The sequence below is a fragment of the Delphinus delphis genome, chromosome 18 (genome assembly GCF_949987515.2).
Source record: "Delphinus delphis chromosome 18, mDelDel1.2, whole genome shotgun sequence".
Lineage (NCBI taxonomy): Eukaryota > Metazoa > Chordata > Mammalia > Artiodactyla > Delphinidae > Delphinus > Delphinus delphis.
In genome coordinates this window covers 4,657,030-4,675,130 of record NC_082700.1, presented here as the reverse complement: position 1 = coordinate 4,675,130, position 18,101 = coordinate 4,657,030, and positions in this window count along the sequence as shown.

The following is an 18,101-nucleotide window of genomic DNA, read 5'->3' as shown; positions in this document are numbered from 1 at the left end:
AGACTGTGAGGGAGGATCTTGCAAGTCTCCCTCCTGGGCTTGTGCATGGCCTTCTTCATGTTCACGTGGCTTTCCTCCTATGTGGGTCTCTGTGTCCACATTTCCCTTTTTGATACGCAGAGCAGTCATACTGGATTAGAGCCCCACCCTAATGACCTCATCCTAACTAATTACATCTGCAGTGACCCTGTCTCCAAAGTCCAATTCCATTCTGCAGCCCTGGGGGTTAGGACTTCATCACAGACATTTGTGGAGGACACAGTTCAGCCTATAGCAGTCAGGTTCGCAGTTATTACCTGTCATCAAACTGTCAGAAGCTGTCAGCACAGTGTGTGACAATATGGGCATCTGCCTGGTCGGTGTTTGTCCTGCGACCAGACTGTAATTCCATTAGTTGGGAAGACGTGTCTGCTTTGTCGGTTGCTGTATCCCCGTGCTTAGCACAGTGCCCGGTGCAGAGCAAGTGTGCAAAAAGTATCCCCTGAATTGGTAGAAGAATAAAGTGATGAATAAATAATGATTGTTTCTAATAGCTAATGAAAGACCTAAAAGGCCAATGGCGCACTAGTGGCCAAATCGACCAAGTCACGGTTGTCTGTTACACAGCTCTTGTAGTTGTCTGTTGCACAGCTACTAAAGTCTGTTTCTGAAGAATTTTTAACAACGTGGGGAAATGCTTATGATTTGTCGTTATGACATAGTAGAATATAACTGTTTATGCAATTTCAGTTATTTGAAAACAAGAAGAGGAAAATGAGATAAGGTCCAGCATTGAACCTCACAGTTACTGAAAATTCTGATACAAACTCTGATCAAGTTTGTCCTTTTCCACACTGAATTTAACTCCTCTGTTTCATTCGCTCAGCACCTTCATGTCAGGGCTAAAGAATGATTAGCACCTTTGAAGATTAGGATCCCGTTAACTATCCTATATTCTTTGGAGCATATAAAATGAGGATATGAAAAAATAAATAGGGCCTCTGGGCTAGGATAATCTTATTTTTAGTCACTCATTTTGCCATTAATCAAACCATACCTGAATGTAAACATGATGCATTTAAACTTTTTAGTTTGCATATTTCTTCTTTAAAATAAAAAGGACTTTTTTCTGATTTCAGAACTAATACATGCTCATTATCAAGAAGTTAACTATCAAAGTAAAATAGAAACTTAAAGGATCCTAAAATTCCGCTTCAATCAGAGCAATAACCATTAATTACATTTTGGTAATATTCTTCCCTAAACGCACACACATACGTTAACACAGATAAACGTCGTGTGGAAATGAACCCACGGTATCTGACCATCTACAAATGGCTGTTTCCGTTAAAACATTTCCTGGCCATTGCTTCATGTCAGCTTCCATCACCTCTCTGGTTCTTTTTATCCCAGGAGGGTCTCAGACTCAGCAACTTAGGGTCTGAGAATAAGTGAGATACAGGAAGGTGACTGGTCATCTTCCCAGGGGCAGAGCGGTCCGGGTCCAGATGCCTGGATTGGTTAATCCTCTGTTGCTCATCGCTCTTCTTGGCCGTGGAGACCGGGCTCATGAACCACATGTGTTGGGTGGTTGGATGAACCGTATGTGGCGTCCTTTTCGATGGAAGCCGCTGTGTAAGTAGCAAAATAACAGAACCAGGGCTGCCCTCTGCTATTGGAGTTAAAAGTCCCACCACTCTGCAGAGTTCTCTGAAGCCTCCAAAGGTTAGTGGAGTTATTTCACCACCGTTCGGAGCTGTGACGGAGCATGTGAAACTGGGTCAGATGGCTAAGAATATGGATTAAATCTCTCTTAAGTGGTGTGGTGATGGTATGGGGCGTGGGCTGTGTGTATATGTGTGTGTATCTGTATGCCTGGGTGTTTTGCTAACAATTTAGTAAATTTCAGTCTCCACGTTTTCTTGTTAAGCTGTAGTCTTCATGTGTCCTCAAAATTTCTCAATGATTTATAGGTATAGCATTTTATGTTTCGGGAGTAAAAAATTGTATCTTTAAGCATATTGATACATTAATACATCTGAAACGTCAGAATTATATTTTGAGGTATTTGATGAGAAGCAGAGGTTACTGTATGGTCTGTGAATAGCCTTTCCCCCTCAAATTTGGAGTAACACGAAGCGCCGATTTTAATAAATGTTTCAAGACTGATTTTTTCGAATGAACTCTTTCCTGCTCTGTTTTCCAGCCTCTTCTCTGGGTAAGGGCTTGTGCAGGGAAGACTTTATGTCACATTCCCAGGGAATGATGAAATCCTACCGCACTGACGGTAAATAAGGACCTCCGCTTCCAGGAGCGGGAAGACAAATCTCTGTGGAGAGGAAACCTGCAATTTGAAGTTGTTTTGAAGAATGATTTCATTGTCTTGTATTATAGAATATTATGTGAGATGATCTGTTAATTATCTCATACTTAGGACAGTTTTTTCATTGATTTAACAGAGCAACTCTGCTCACCTTCTTTCAAGGTACAGTACAAAATGTAACAGCCAACAGTTAGGAGGAAGGGGCTCTGGGGAGCATTCTTCCTGCCCGCGGTGCATACATCACCCATGTTTATTGGTTTCACCTTTGAAACTAAGCAAAGCACCAAACACGTCCTTTTGTGTCAGAATCAGGAGATGTATTTCCGAGCAATTGCACATTATTTCAGAGATGAAGACTTAGGTGGAGCAGGTGACGAGAAGACACAAAGAAGGTCTTTGAACTTGAACCTTGATTTTGAAGTGTCATCAATGACATCTTCCTTGTCTGACGTCTGGGTGTCAGGGAGGAGGGAACTGTCTCTTGGCCCATCATGCCCAGCCCTTAGTGGAGAGAGTTCAGTGCTTTACCAGTCAGTCTGAAGCCCAAGCTGGGGTCCTGAACACAGCAGAAGCGTGCCTGACAAACGCTGCTCTAATGTGGACTTAATTCATTTAGAATTTTTTTTTTTCATTACCGTTCCTAGTGTTCTTTCCGAAAGAAGCTCAGGAAAGAGAAGCAGATCGAGTCTCGTGTTAAATCAACCCAGCTCCGTCTCCACGGCATGCATTGCTCTGCATGCATTTTTGTATATTTTTGTCTTCCCACGTTCCCCGGGGTTCTGGTGGGCACGAGCCTGGGTGTTAGACCTCCAATAAGTGTTTCTTGATGAATACATCAATGCAAAAGTACATAAACGATCTCCTGGGTTGAGCTGTACCTGCCTGTAGACCACCGCAGTCTTCCATGACGGGCAGACCGCTGGGTGTGGTGACCTTTAGGCATAAGGGTCAGTATCGCAAGCTCTCATAGACTCAGGGCTTTCTCAAGGGTGGGATCGGCATTGTGTGCCCCTGTTTTGGGCAAACATGTTTCTTGTTTCATTAAAGAGATAGTTAATTCTTCTGTGTCAGAGACCATGGCATGTACCTTTTTTCATGGGAAAAGCAGAAAAGCAAGGAAGCAAGCTGTCTAGAGCAAGAATGAAATGGGAGGAAGGAGAGATGGGGAGGGAGGAATAGGGGATGTCCTTAGTGCTTGCTGTGTGCCATGTACGGAGCTAGGGGTTTCACACACAGTATTTAAATGTATCCCTTCCCCCTCACCGAGGGACTCTGAGGTAGGTGTTATGATGCCCCAAAGCACAGCGTGATCGAGTGTTTCACCCTGGGCCACACGGCTATCACATGGCAGGGCTGTGGTCTGTACACTGGCCTGACCGCTCGAGCCTAGAGCTGTTTATGCTGAGACAGGACCAGTAAACCCTGGGACCCTGACTTGTCTTCCTGAAGATGAGGGCTGCACATCAAAGACACATCCAGTGGTTAATTTGGAAGAGGCACTAACTCATTAAAGGAATTTTTATATCATTTTATATTAATGGAAAAATTTAATATACAACTTACTGTATTCCATGCAAAGTGCTGAATGCTTTACACACCTTACCTCATCTGACACACACACACACAGGATCCATTGAGGCAGATGTGAGTATCCTTCCCATTTTACACGTGGCAAAATGAAGGCTTAAGACACTACACGACCAAAACAATCTTAAAAAAGAACAAGGTTGGAGGATTCACATTTCCTGATTTCCAAACTTACTACAAAGCGGCAGTAATCAAAACAGTGTGGTCCTGGGACTTCCCTGGTGGTCCAGTGCTTAAGACTTCGCCTTCCAGTGCAGGGGGTATGGGTTCGATCCCTGGTTGGGGAGCTAAGATCCCACATGCCTTGCAGCCAAAAATAAACCAAAACAGAAGCAATATTTTAACAAATTCAGTAAAGACTTTGAAAATAAGTGTGGTCTTGGCATAAAGACAGACATATAGACTAATGGAATAGAGAGCCCAGAAATAAACTCTTGCGTATGTGGTCAAAGGATTTTTGACAAGGGTGCCAAGAGACATTCAATGGGGGAAAAGACAGTCTTTTCAGCAAATGGTGCTGGGAAAACTGGATATCCACATACAGAAGAATGAAGCTGGACCCTTACCTAACACCTTATGCAAAAATTAACGCAAAATGGATCAACGACCTAAACGTAAGAGCTAAAGTTATAAAACTTTAAGAAGAAAACATAGGACAAAAGCTTCATGGCGTTAGATTTGGCAGTGATTTCTTGGATGTGACATCAAAGGTACAGGCAATAATAGAAAAAACATTCAAATTGGACTTCAGGAAAATAAATACTTTTGTGCATCGAAAGACTATCAACAGGATAATAAGGCAACCCACAGAATGGGAGGAAATATTTGCAAATCGTATAGCTGATAAGAGATTAATATCCAGCCTATAGAGAACTCCTACAACGTACCACCAACAAAAAACAAACCACCCGACTCAGAAGTGGGCAAAGGACTTAGACAGACAGTTTTCCAAAGAAGATACAGATGGCTGTAATGCACACGAAAAGATGTTCAACATCACTATTAGGAAAATGAAAATCAAAATCGTGAGAAATCACCTCACACCTGTTAGGATGGCTATTATCAAAAACAGAAGATAGCCAAGTGTTGGCAAGGATGTGGGGACATTGCCCCCTCCGCACCGTTGGTGGGAAGGTGTTACAGCTCTTGTGGGAAATGATTTGGTGGTTCCTCAAAAAATTAAATATAGAGTTACCATAAGATCCAGAAATTCCACTTCCGGATATATATCAAAAAGAATTGAGCCGGGTCTTAAAAGATATTTGTACACCTGTGTTCACAGCAGCGTTATTCACAATAGTTAAAAGATGGGAGCAACCCAAGTATCCATGAATGGATAAGTAGAGTGTGGCCGGTACATGCAAGGGAATAGTTATTATTCAGCCTTAAAGGAGAAGGAAATTACAGCTCACGCACCAACGTGGATGAATCTTGGAGATGTTACGTGCAGTGAAACAAGCCAGTGACAGAAGGACAAATACTGTACGATTCCACTTCCATGAGGCACCAGAGTAGTCAAATTTATAGGGACAGAAAGTAGGATGGTGGTTGCCAAGGGCTAGGTGGAGGGGAGGGTGGGGAGTGAGTATTTAATGGTGTGATGGTTAATTTTGTGTGTCAACTTGTCTGAGCCAGCAGTGCCCAGATAGCTGGTTAAACATCATTTCTGGGTGTGTCTGTGGGGACGTGGTTCTCTTTCTCTGGAGAACCCTGACTGCCACAAATGGATTTAGGGTGTCAGTTTTGCACGATGAGAAGGGTTCTGGAGATGGAAGGTGGTGTCTGCAGGGTGACGTGAATGTGTGTGACGCCGTTAAACGGTGCGCTCAAAAATAATTCACGTGGTGAGTTTTGTTATGTGTATTTTACCATAATAAAAAAAATGGGAAAAAAGATACTACATGATTTTTGCTCTCGTTCACACGAGGAGTTAATGCTGGAGTTCAGATTTAAAGCTGGATCTTGCAGGTTCCAGAGTCCTGACTAAACACCGCGCAGTGGGTCTGTGTGTGTGACGGAGGCTGAGCCTGTGTTGCTTTACTGACTATTTTGCCATCGAGGTGGCTGTGTTTGTGGTCCGCAGCCCTGAGAACCCCAGGAAGCAGCCACCCACCATGGAGAGCGAGAGCAGGGGGCCCCAGGGGAGCCCCAGGGATGGCAGACATGGGTGGGCATGGGCCCATCCTCTTGTCACCTCTGCCTCTCATCTCAGGACCACAGTGGCCAGCGGCGAGGAAGTGGGTGGAGCGAGGGGACCCCCTCGCCCCCCAGGGTCCTCTCTGCAGCTCAGCTGTGCTGTCTTCTGCCCCTGTCACAGAACAGATGAGAAAGAAATTAGGCTCTGGTTGGAAAAAGTTAAACAGATGAGATAAAACAAATCCCTTACTGTGCCTGGAAAATTCCACTGTCTAATTAGAAATACCGAGGATGCCAATAGAACAGACACAAAGTTCATACAAGTGGCGAAATCTCTTTCTGTGCTTCGCATCCTTGCTTTTCAGGTACAGTCGCTGGGATAGGCTGCAAGTAGCTTGTTAGTAACAACAGCTGACACGCGATGAGACTTGGCTGTGTGTCAGGCGCTGCGGTAGCCCACTATCTGCGCGCTCCCCAGTCCTCCCTCGTCTTCATCCCCTCTGCACGCTGCCTTCCCGGGGTGCTGTCCCAGGAGGCTGGAGGTGCAGGATGCGGGCAGGTGGGCACACGTCACCCCCTGGGAGAGGAATGGGCTGGGCAGGGGCCTGAGGGTGGCAGCTGGACAGGCCTGCAGGGAGTGCACAGTCAGGAGGTGGAGGTGTGCGAGGGGCGCCTAGGGAGAGGCCTCCCTGATGAGGCTTCTCGGACAGAGGCCCCAGCGTGTTCAGAGCATTCGGGTCGGCCCTGCGCCTTCAGCCCCTGGAGGAGGCTCCGGGTCTGTGCTGTTAATACCCCAGGCGCTGGCACGGTCCTGGTTGGGTGTAGCGTTTTGAAAGAAGGAGGACTACCGATCAGTAGTTTATTTTGAAAAACCATTAGCTTGAAGGCAGTTTGGGCCGGAAAGCTGTTGGGTGGATTTTGCGCTCCCACTTTCCTGTTCCCTGCCCTGCCCGCTGCCCCCATGCATGTGCGCACAGCTACAACACACACGCACGCACGCACTCATGCACACACCTGGTCGGCAGAGCCCTGTCTGCTGAGAAAGAACGTCCCTGCTGAGGGACAAACAACCTAAAAGTTTTGTCCAAGCTCGTGGGTTCTTCTTTGGAACACATAAGTCTCTGTTTGGGTCGTCTGCCCCCTCAATCCCTAGTCTTGGGACCACCAGTGGCGCCTGCAGTGGCTGGGGGAGCCCCTCGTGAGGGCCACTCTGGGCCGCTCTGGCCTTGCGGAGTCCATGTGTTTGGAGGACGCGCACGCCATGCTGGCGGAAGGCTGCCTTGTCCATTTTCTTCCAAGACACGCAGACGTGTCTCTAGATGTAGGCGGAGGGCTTTGCTTACCGGTTGTGGCTTTCAGAGTTTGTTGAGGTTGCCTGAGCAGCGTGAAGCTGGCATCTCCCCCCGCCTACTTACCTGGGCTGCTGGTCTGAAGGCGGAGGCCATTGGAAGAAAGAAGTCTTGCGTTGCCGTGAAGCAGGTGGCATCCCTGCCCTTCCCTTTCTCCTCCTCAGTGATGAGTGATGGAGCCAGCACCACCTGGCGACTCCCCACTCCCCCGGGCTGGTACCGACTGCCACCCACACTCCAGCTGGCATTCTGAGATAAACCCGTCCTGGCTGTGCTGAAAACACGAGGCCTTAAAGATATTGTTGAATGCTGAAAAATAAATCAATACCCGAGGCTGCTTATGTAAGTATATTCATATGAACGTAAAAACTGAAGTAGTGACCCGTCAGTTTAACAAGCTGGCCTCTGTGGAAGGTGTGGCCGAGTTCCTCCCTAACTCGTGTGTCCTCGTTGTCTCTGAGGTTCCCTACAGGCCCTGCGCTGGGTTGACAGCTGAGATACCTGGGGGCTAAGGGAGCCGTCAGCTCCCAGCTCCTCTCCACTCAGGATAAACCACTTGAATTCGAAGACTCACAAATTGCGTAGTCTGAATTCAACACATATAATAAGTGGTCTTAGCAGAGAAACCCTTGTCAGTTAGTTGCTTAAACAGATATTTCAGTGATTTTGAACTGTGATCCTCGTCATGGTTGAGAGCAGTCCAGCCTCCGATGGCTTTAAAAAGGTGCCCGCTTATTGACTCCTTCCACAAATGTTTGTTGAGCACCTGCTGTGCCGTGCGGGGGGGGGGGGGGGGGGCAGGGATGGTCCCGCCCCTGGGGGTCTCTGACTGCTGGGAAAGGTGGGCTGGGGCTGTGGCTTAGAGCTCCGAGGGACATTCGGGTGGGATGGGAGGCACCCGGACAGGACTCAGGGCTCCTGAACGAAGGGTGTCCAGGGTCAGACTGGGTGCCTGGCTAGGAATCAGCAGCGGCAAGAGAAGGCGTTGCAGGCAGAGGGTGTCCTGTGCAGACGCCCACAGGTTAGGGAGAACACAGCTCCCACCTCAGGAGTCGGCGCAGGGCCGGCAGGATGCCCCGGGAAGGCAAGCACCTGTGGATAAACGTGCTGGCAGGTCCCGCTGTCCCTGTCACCCAGCCAAGCACACAGGGCTCCGGGGAAAGCGCCGCCAGTCCAGGGTCCTCTGGGCCTCCATCCCATTCAGGGAGAGCCTCAGGGTAGAGGGGCCTGGGGTCCGCATCAGTCGTCGGGCTACTCGAGGCGAGTCCCCATTTCATGGGGTCACTCATGCTCCGTGGTCCGCCCAGTCTACCCCGCAGATCACAAGTGAAGACCCTATGGCCAGAGGTAAGGGACTCGCCCAGTGACCTCAGCTTGTCTGGTGCCTGGCCAAGTCTCCTGACTCAACAGCATGGCTGCATCCAGGCTTCTTGCCCAGAGCCTCTGAATTGTGGCCAGACGGACTTCTTCCAAAGCACTAGAGGATGTGACCGTTCGCTCTTCACCCCTCCTAAGGTTTCGCTTTACATCAAGAATAAAGTGCAAGCCCGTCATCAGAGCCTCTGGGGCCTGGACCCTGCTTATTTCGGAGCCCAGCTGGCTGGCTCTCTGCCTTGCAGCTGCCCTGGCCACCTGCTGCTCCCTCCCTCCACCCCTGGGCCTTCGCGTTTGCTGATCCGTAGCCTGAGACTCTGCCCCCCCCCCCCATTTTCCTGGGACCAGTCGTCCTTCGGACCTGGGCTCCGTGGCATCTGCTCAGACAGTCTACCGAGTGTCACACCGTCCGGAGCCCAGCTCCACACCAGGCAGTCCTGATGGCGTCTCCCTGCTGTATCGTCTGTAGTGGGTGAAAGTGCCTCGTCTGGTGTTTGTATCGTCTGTTACGTATCATCTCTTTGTATCATCTGTTACGTATCATCTGTCTCTCCACTTGAGCGCAACATCCCCGAGAGCAAGAACTTTGTCTGGTTCGACGCTTCGTCCCTGGGGGAACCCGCCTAGAGCCGCCTGGACGGTTAATGACGCTTCGTGCGGTGTCTGGACACAGGAGGGACTCATTCAACGTGCGCTGCTGCATGGACGAACCGGATTTCCTAAAGTCCGGCTGACTCTTCTGGAGCAACCGTCACACTTGGTGTGTCCACACCGAGCTGTTTGAGGACCGTCACAGGCATCTCGTTTTATCTCGGGAGCCTCCCCTGCAGAGCTGGGTGAGGCAGGCTCACTCAGGTGCAAGGTCAACCAGCTTCCCAGAGACCCAGTCCCAGCAGGCACGTGGGGCCTGCGCTCCCTCCGTAGTCTGTGCCCTAGCCGTGGTGTCGCTGCCCCGGGAACACGCTGGAGATGGGGCAAGGTTGTCAGGGGCCTTGGCACGGGCCCTTGCTGTCTAATTTAGTGCATCCGGAGATCAAGTCAGGCGCTGTCCCCAAACACAGAGCACACAGCTAGCAGAGGTGAGGCTTCCCGAGCTGAGTTGACACGCGGTCTTGACATGGCACGGAATGAAGGGGCACGTGGCTGACGGAAATTGCTGCGTGAACAGAACTGGAAAGGTCCACCGGAGGCTGCTCTGTGCTTCTCTCCCGCCTGGTGCTTCTGGCGCACGGTCGAGTGTTCTGGAATCCCCACGCAGCCTGAATGCAGTCTGTGCCTTCCTCAAGGAAACGTGCTTGAGGGACGTCGTTGGAGGTTACCAAAGAAGGAATGAAGACCCGACCTCCCCGCTCCCTGACGATGTATTAAAGCTAACACAGTACCCAAGGGCATTGAGAATCCTCTTGGTTGCCTGGATCACTTTTGTGGGTCTATTGGGAAGGCACAGCTGGGTGGAGATGGTCCCTGGGACCCGCCGGCGGCAGCATCTTGGGATGGGTGCTGGGTGAGTCTCCATCGGACATCTGGGGCCGCCAAGAGCGGGATGCTCTCCACGCACACCTGCGACTGTGTGGGTCCTGCCCTGTGTCCGGCGCCCCTTTTTGGGATCCCAGGCTGGCCGTGGCTCTGTGTTTCTGACATGCCTACAAGATGAGGCTCTGGACGCAGGTTCCTTGCCTGCTGGCTGGGGGTCTCAGATGGTTGGGAGTGCGCTTGTGGGGGGGAGGGGAACACACGTCTGCTGGAAATGCGCCTCTTATCCTAATCCTCAGTCCTGCACCCTGGCTTGAGGGAGGAAGGCCCTCCTTCCACCCGAGGGAAAGCAGACAGGCCTAAGGATGGGCACGGACAGCCAGCCGAAATTTCCTGATTCCGGAGACTTTCCAGTAGTCCCGTGTGACCCCCCATCTCCCCGAGGGGCCCTGAGGTTCCAGTGGGTGGTCCAGTCTCCCGGGGACTCAGCTTCGGTGCGCTGAGCCCTGTCACCTCCAGAAGCAGCTCTCTCAGAGTTGCAAAGGAGGCCCCCCTGCAGGGATCGCTGGCCATGTTGTGCGGCCAGGAGGAGCCGCCCGCTTCTGAAAGGTTGATTTTCCCCTCATGACGCAGTTCCAGAGCAAACAGATGGGGGCAGGATGGGGTGAGTGCGGCGTGGAGCAGGGGCCCAGCTGCTGGTGGCACCTGTGGGCCCTTCTGGAATGATGTGTTTATGTACATGAGACAGAACGCGTAGGACTACGGAGGGAACTAATTATATTAAAACGCAGTTATGAAAGTGTTTTTAAAACGAATTTATGAGACAGCAGTACATGTGCTTCTCTATTAGTGTATTAAAAACCGTACTCTGGCAGCGGATGAAACTCTCAGAACAGGGACAGTTCTGGGGAACCTTGGAGCGTGGACGACCTTTGGAGCTCCGCGCACATAATGGGATGGGACGTGACTGATTCCTGTTGGTGACAGCATCACAGCCGCTGCCGTCGCTGCTGTGGTCTGTGTCTGTCGTTGGTTCCACTCATAGTCTAAGGAAATGTTAAGGTGCAGTTAGAAGTGAGTGAAAATAAAGATGTCATCTTCTCCTCCATCCAAGTTCATGCACGACATCCCGAATCTGCCCACAGACCCCGCGGGGGGGGGGGGGGCTCCATGGCCCCAGGTGAGGAGTTCCTGCTGTTGGGAGGGGTCCTTGTCAGCTGGACCGAGTCAGGGCAGGAGAGGGACTGGGGGACCCGCTGCAGGAGGGCGCAGAGGAGGTGGCCCTGGCCAGGCTGCTTCGGGTCTGGGTGTCTGTGACTCGGGGCTGCTGCCCGGGCTGGGCCTTGTTTAACCGGGGACCCTGGTTTCTTTCCTGTAACTTGAACTTTCTCATCTCACGAAGGGGAATGACTTCAGAAGAATGTGGAAACTAGACTAGAATCAAGGTTCAAGGTCGGGGAGGGTAGCTGTTCACATAAACCGCCCACGGTAGAAGAACTGGGGTGGGGCGGAGGCTGCCTGGCCTGGGGCGTGTCCAGGTGAGGGGCCTTTTTATTTTATTTTATTTTAGAATAATTCGTTATTTATTTTTGCTGTGTTGGGTCTTTGTTTCTGTGCGAGGGCTTTCTCCAGTTGCGGTGAGCGGGGCCACTCTTCATCGTGGTGCGCGGGCCTCTCACTATCGCGGCCTCTCTTGTTGCGGAGCACAGGCTCCAGACGCGCAGCCTCAGTAGTTGTGGCTCACGGGCCTAGTTGCTCCGCGGCATGTGGGATCTTCCCAGACCAGGGCTTGAACCCGTGTCCTCTGCACTGGCAGACAGACTCTCAACCACTGCACCACCAGGGAAGCCCGAGGGGCCTTTTAAATTTCATTTTGTTTACGTTGTTGCCTTTCCAACCCCAGCCCCTCCTACATCACGAGAAGAGGGAGTGACGTTCTCTTGGTTTTGACCCCATAGATTATAAACCTGAGGGCAGGAAGGGTGGGTGCACAGTGGTGGGACGGGCTCTGGGAGACCCTGGGATGACGAGCCAGGAGCCTGGAGCCCTGCGCTGCCCTGAACCACAGCTGGGCCGGTCACTGCCCTGCCTGCCGCTCTGTCCTGTCTGTGACGTGCTGCTGGTCTCCTGCCCTGCCGTCTCCCAGGACGGCCGTGGAGCCCGAGGGCCATGTTGCATGCATGAGCGCTCTGCGGTGTTTATTCGTCCCGTCCCCAGAGTCACTGACACAAATATGTACAACAGGACAAAAAAGCAAATAAATAAGACAATTGGAGCGAAGGGAAAAGAGGGCCAGGAGAGCGTGGTAAAAGGTGTGGTTGCCCACGATGCCGTGGAGAAGGCGGGGCAGGTGGGATGCCGGTGCTCGGGGTGGAGGGGGAGGAGCTCCGGGTGGTGGGCACGCAGGGCGGGGAGGACGTGGGCCGCTGGCGAAGGCAGCGCGGGCGAGGCCACGGGGACGCTCCGGTTTCCAGCTCAGGCTCCGGGCACAGTGGAGCAGAGCCTGGGCTCAGGCGCGGACCCTGAGTTCACCTGGGTCTGTGGTCTGACCCTGGCCCCTCATATTCTTATGGTTTGTGTGGTTTGGAGCTTCATAGATGGGTCTGGACTGGAGATGCATATTCAGAGTTACTGGTCATTGAAGTGATGCGGGAAGGTACGCGGTCAGGTGGAGGTGAGTGCAAGGTGGGAGAAGAGGGCCGTGGGTGGAGGCCAACCCTGAACTCCTGCACACCCTAAACACATCTGCCCCCCCCCCGCGCAGACTTCACACCCGGAATTAACCGTGATTCATCGTTTACTCAAATGTCCTCTCCTCCGTCTTCGCCTTTCTGTATTACAGTTGCCTTATGGATCCGCCTCTCATGCCCTCTGTCCTCTGCCCTTGTGTGTTTCTTTTTACGAATGCCGTGGCCTCGGCGCTTGGACCTGGGGTCCATGGTGTTTGGAGAATGAATGAGCCCGTGAAGTGAACGACTTGAACCTCTCAAGATGCTGGGAGTTCAACAGGCGGGCCGCCCGGCTGCCTCTGCAAGGCTCAGTGGATGTCACTGGTGTGATTAATGAGAAGGGCACGAGCCCAGGAAGACATTTTCATGGGCAAGAAACTGGGGGGAGGGTCACAAAAGATCGCTGGACACGTCTCCCGGGAGAGCCCACAGCTGTGTAGTGGTGCTGCTTTTGTGGGCTTCTTGCTGGCAGGTAGTGTGGCTAATTAAGGCAACTGTGTGTCCGACTTATAACCACAACGATAACATTAGTAGCCTTTCCTGAGCACTTCACATGCAGCCGGCACTGGAGTCTCCGAGAGAGATTTTACATGTTCCCCCCTTTTTTTTTAATACGTGTGTGGAGACGGGGGCACAGAGAGGTTAAGGAAACCATCCCAGACCACTTACCAGGTAGGTGGCTGAGCGGCGTTCAAACCCAGTCCCTGGCGCGTGGAGTCACACAGTCAATGAGTGTTTGTTGCAGGAATGAAAGAACACCTTGCACCTCCCGAGCTCGGTGCCTGTGCCTCGCCTGATTGAAGTCTCGCCATTTCAGGCTTAGCCCAAAGGTCACCTCCTCCAGGTGGCCACCTCCTGCATTTCGGGCCTCAGCCAGGGCACTGGTCCCATTTCGTGTGGTGACTCACTGAGCCGCGCACAACTCCCATGGGAGGAAGAATGGGAATATTTTTGCATCCTTCTTAGTGCTTTGTGCGGGTAGCTGCTTAATACATGGTGACTGACTTGAACTAAACTAACGTAACAGGAGAGCAGCCGGAACGCAAAGGTCATCAGAAATGGGGCCAAAGAGGGACATGACCCTGATAGCGCGGGTCATCAGAGGAGTGACAGGGTCCCGAGGACAAAAGGCCTAATCTTTCCTCGGGGGTAAAGGAAGAACGCCTTGTCTGAGTTGGTGAAGTATGTTGGGCTCAATAGTCCGTCTGCTCTCAAAGTTGTATTTTTCCATTATCAGTTACTCTGCAGGGAGCCTCGCTTCCTGAGCTCAAAGCAGAAGTCCAGAGGTTTCTTTGTGTTATTTTAATAGGGTTCAGTGTTGGTGGGAAATTCACCAGGGGATTGTTTCTTATACGCTTCACAAATATTAGCTCATTCTTCAGAGCTAATAAACTTAAAACAACTCTAAAAGGAGGGTGCTCTCCTCCCCCTCATTATCCCCATTTTACAGCTGAGAAAGCTGAGGCAAACAGAGAGGTTGAGTGACTTGTCCAAGGCCACACAGCTTTAAGTGGCAGAACCAGGAAGGAACCCAGGCGTTCTGGCTCCAGAGTTCCTGCTCCTAATAATACCTTGCAACGTCTTTCGATCCACCACACAGAAAGACAGCCCATCTCTTGAGTCTGAGTTTTCCTGGTTACAGTGACTGATAATGAAATGTAAACTGGAAGTCTTAGAGGTCTTGACAGCCCCATACAGAGCTGGTCTTTTCACTGCAAGTTTATTTCAAGGACCAGGTGGGACACACAGTGAGGGGGAAAGACAGTGTGCCCAACAAGGCCTCCTGGACTCATAGACCCTACGGCAGCCTGGGCATTGCATGAGCAGCTGTGTGACCGCCGGCCCGTGGGTCTGATTTCACTGCCCGGGCATCGGGCATCACGGGTTCTTAGAAAGCAGAGGACGGGCTCTGTGTTGCTGTCGCTTCCAGGGACATGCAAGGGTTTTCATTAGGACATTTTCTCTGAAGAGGTGAAGCAAGAGAAGAAAAAGCTTGGGAGCGGGAAGGGGGCTGAGCACAGGTATGTGTGACCTGAGGAGGAAAATGTGAGAAAACGCCTGTATTTCAAAGTGTCTTTACCTTTCAGCCTTGAGCTGTGATCTTAGGTGACATCACTAAGAACTGAATATTTAATTTTACCAGGGTTCTGGTTGATGGGTATTCCTTTTCTGGGATTCATCTCTGGGAATCCCTGAGGTTGAACCAGTGCACAGTTGATTCAGGAGTGAGTGCGTCTGCCGCCCACAGCCGGCAATGGTGGGCATGAGGGAGGGTCTTTCCTCCAGGGGTTCACATGTCTGGTTCCTGGCAGGAGGTATGCATCTAAGGCATGACACTACGTGACACAGTCTGTTCCATGCTTGCAAACCAAGCAGTGATCTTCACCTCCGACACGGAGATCCTCACCTGGAGCACAGAAGGCTGGGTGTCGGGTGAGGGCCCAAGCCATTGGCCACACCATCCCCCATGCCACATGAGGGGTTAGACACTCCTGCTGCCATCGCCTCATTTAAAAGACAAACTCAGGACTTCCCTGGCGGTCCAGCGGTTAAGACTGTGAGCTTCCACTGCAGGGGACACGGGTTTGATCCCTGGTCTGGGAATTAAGATCCTGCATGCCTTGCAGTGTGGTTCCCCTCAAAAATACCACATAAAAGACAAACTCGACAGTTCTGTAATTGGGCAAATTGAACCTCTTTAAGCCTCAGTGTTTTTTCAATTTTTTCTTTTTTTTTGGGCCACACTGCACAGCACGTGGGATCTTAGTTCCCCGACCAGGGATCAAACCCGCGCCCCGTGCAGTGAAAGGGTGGAGTCTTAACCGCTGGACCGCCAGGGAAGTCCCAAGCCGCAGTTTTAACCTGTATGATGGGAAGATTATAATCGCAGCCTCACTGAGCTGTGAATATTGAGAGGATGTGTAGTGCGCTTATCACACCATGTCCAGGCATGAGCACATGCTCAGGAAATGGCACAGAAACCACGGGATCCTGGTTCGAGTTGTACAAGGGACCTGGGAAAACGGAGAAGAAAATTTCACATGCTTTGGTGCCTGAACTGCACAGCTCAGTAGTTAACGATGTAATCTTGGATTTGGGGTGGTGCCCTGCTGGAGAGCTTGCTCTCGCGTGTGCAGGACAGAAGCGATGCCTATTTGTTGGAATCCCTTACGTGTCCCACACAGTCCTTGTGTGGGAGACGTAGCAGTGAAGCTCCTGGGCGTAGGCGCTCAAGGACCTAAAGGAGGAGGAATCATAGCCAGAGGGCGGAGACCCTGCCTGGGGGCCTGCGTGCTCTCCAGCACCCAGCTCAGTCCCCTGGACACAGAGGAACCTCCATGGTTGTTTCCTGATGATACAGTGAGGGCGAGTTTGGGGACCTCACGCTGCAAAGACCGTCTCCTGCAATTTAACTTTCTTATTAGTTTAAAAAAATTTTTTTTCAACTTTCAAAAGTACCACATCTCAAACTATACTGTTTTCTAAGTTAGGATCTTTTCTGATTTCCAATAACTGTTTAAACGTAGCTGGGGTCAAGAGAGGAAAAGACACGCATGGAGAAAAGGAGCTATAACTCTTCATGTTCCTTTTGCTCGTTAGGCTGTTGGCGTGATGACAGAGATTTGACTTATTTGACAAGCAGGTCACACCTCGGAGTCGCTGTAGAGCTTTGGGCCCAGAGCTGAGCCAGAGCTCATATTGGGTTGGCCAAAATGTTCCTTTGGGTTTTTCCTTAACAGCTTTGGACCAACCCAATAATTAATCAGCCCAGAGGTTGGGGTGGGGCGGGGGGGGGGGGGTCACTTCACAGAGAGTAGGTTGTCTTAGCCTGACATCTGCTGGTCATGCTTGTGGTTACATGTTTGTTACATGTTTGCATCCTAACTTGCACAGATCCAGGCCCCACCATTGTTTTTCATTTAAAAATCCACTCTCTCCCCATTCCCACCGCCCTCTCAAGCCTGCTCGTCCCCTTCCCCTAGATTCTGGAAGCTAGAGAGCCTCACCCTCTCTTGCTTTCTTCTCCTGAATAATCATTGACGTTTCTTTGCAGTCGGCCACAGGTGGCATCTTTTCCCTTTCTCTCTCTTTTTTGCTCTTCATTACCTCTTGCTTACCTTCCAACCCGTTTCACAGCCAGCATCAGCACTTCTCTCTGCCGGTCGCCACCCTCCAGAGCAGAGCACAGTACTCCGGTGATCTGAGGACTGAGTACCGTACCTCCTCCAGACCCCAGGAGTGGCTGGGCTCCCCTCCCACCGTGAAACCCCTCAGGGAAGACATTTCCAGAGTCTTCCAGGAACCTCTGCCCTGCCTCACGTTCCTGGAACTGCGGCCAAGCCCTGACTTAAGAATGATTCCCTGGAGCCTTGGCGGCCGACAGGGTGTCGTGAGGGGCCTCCTTCACGGTTACTCTCTCCCCATAGCAGCGTGGATGCCCGTGACCAATATTCCCATCTTTAACAGATCACTTGGTGAGGACAGGTAGACACGCTGATTTGAAGAGAGAAGAAGGGAGGGGGTTGGGCAGGAAAAGCAGAGGAGTGAGGACGATACAAGGACCAACCCTCATTTATTTAAAAAAGGAAAAAAATCAGGGACTTCCCCAGCTGTCCAGTGGTTACGACTTCGCCTTAACCGAAGGGGGTGTGGGTTCGATCCCTTGTCGTGGAGCCAAAAAGCAAAAACATAAAAAAAAGAAGCAATAGTGTAGCAAATTCAATAAAGACTTTAAAAATGGTCCACGTCAGAAAAAACAATCTTTAAAAAAAATCAATCAGTGATGAATAGAGCCAATCACAGCCACACACACCAATAAGGGTGAATGTCACAGATGGAAGGGGGAGTGAAAAAAGCCAGACACTTAAGAGTCCCTGCCGTGTGATTCCATCACCCGAAGGCCAAAACCAGGGGGCACGGGGGCCTCCGGGGGACTGGAATGATGTATATATTCATCTGGCTGGTGGTTGTACAGATGACAAAGTTCTCTTAAAATTCATGTATTTTTCTATCCATAAATTATACCAAAAAAAAAAAGGAAAATGTTAGTCATGATTCTCACCAAGAAGCATCCTTACCGCCCACCTGCTGGCATCTCAGGGGGAAGAGCCGCAGTGAGGCCACCACCGCTCTCCAGTAGCCAGACTGGGG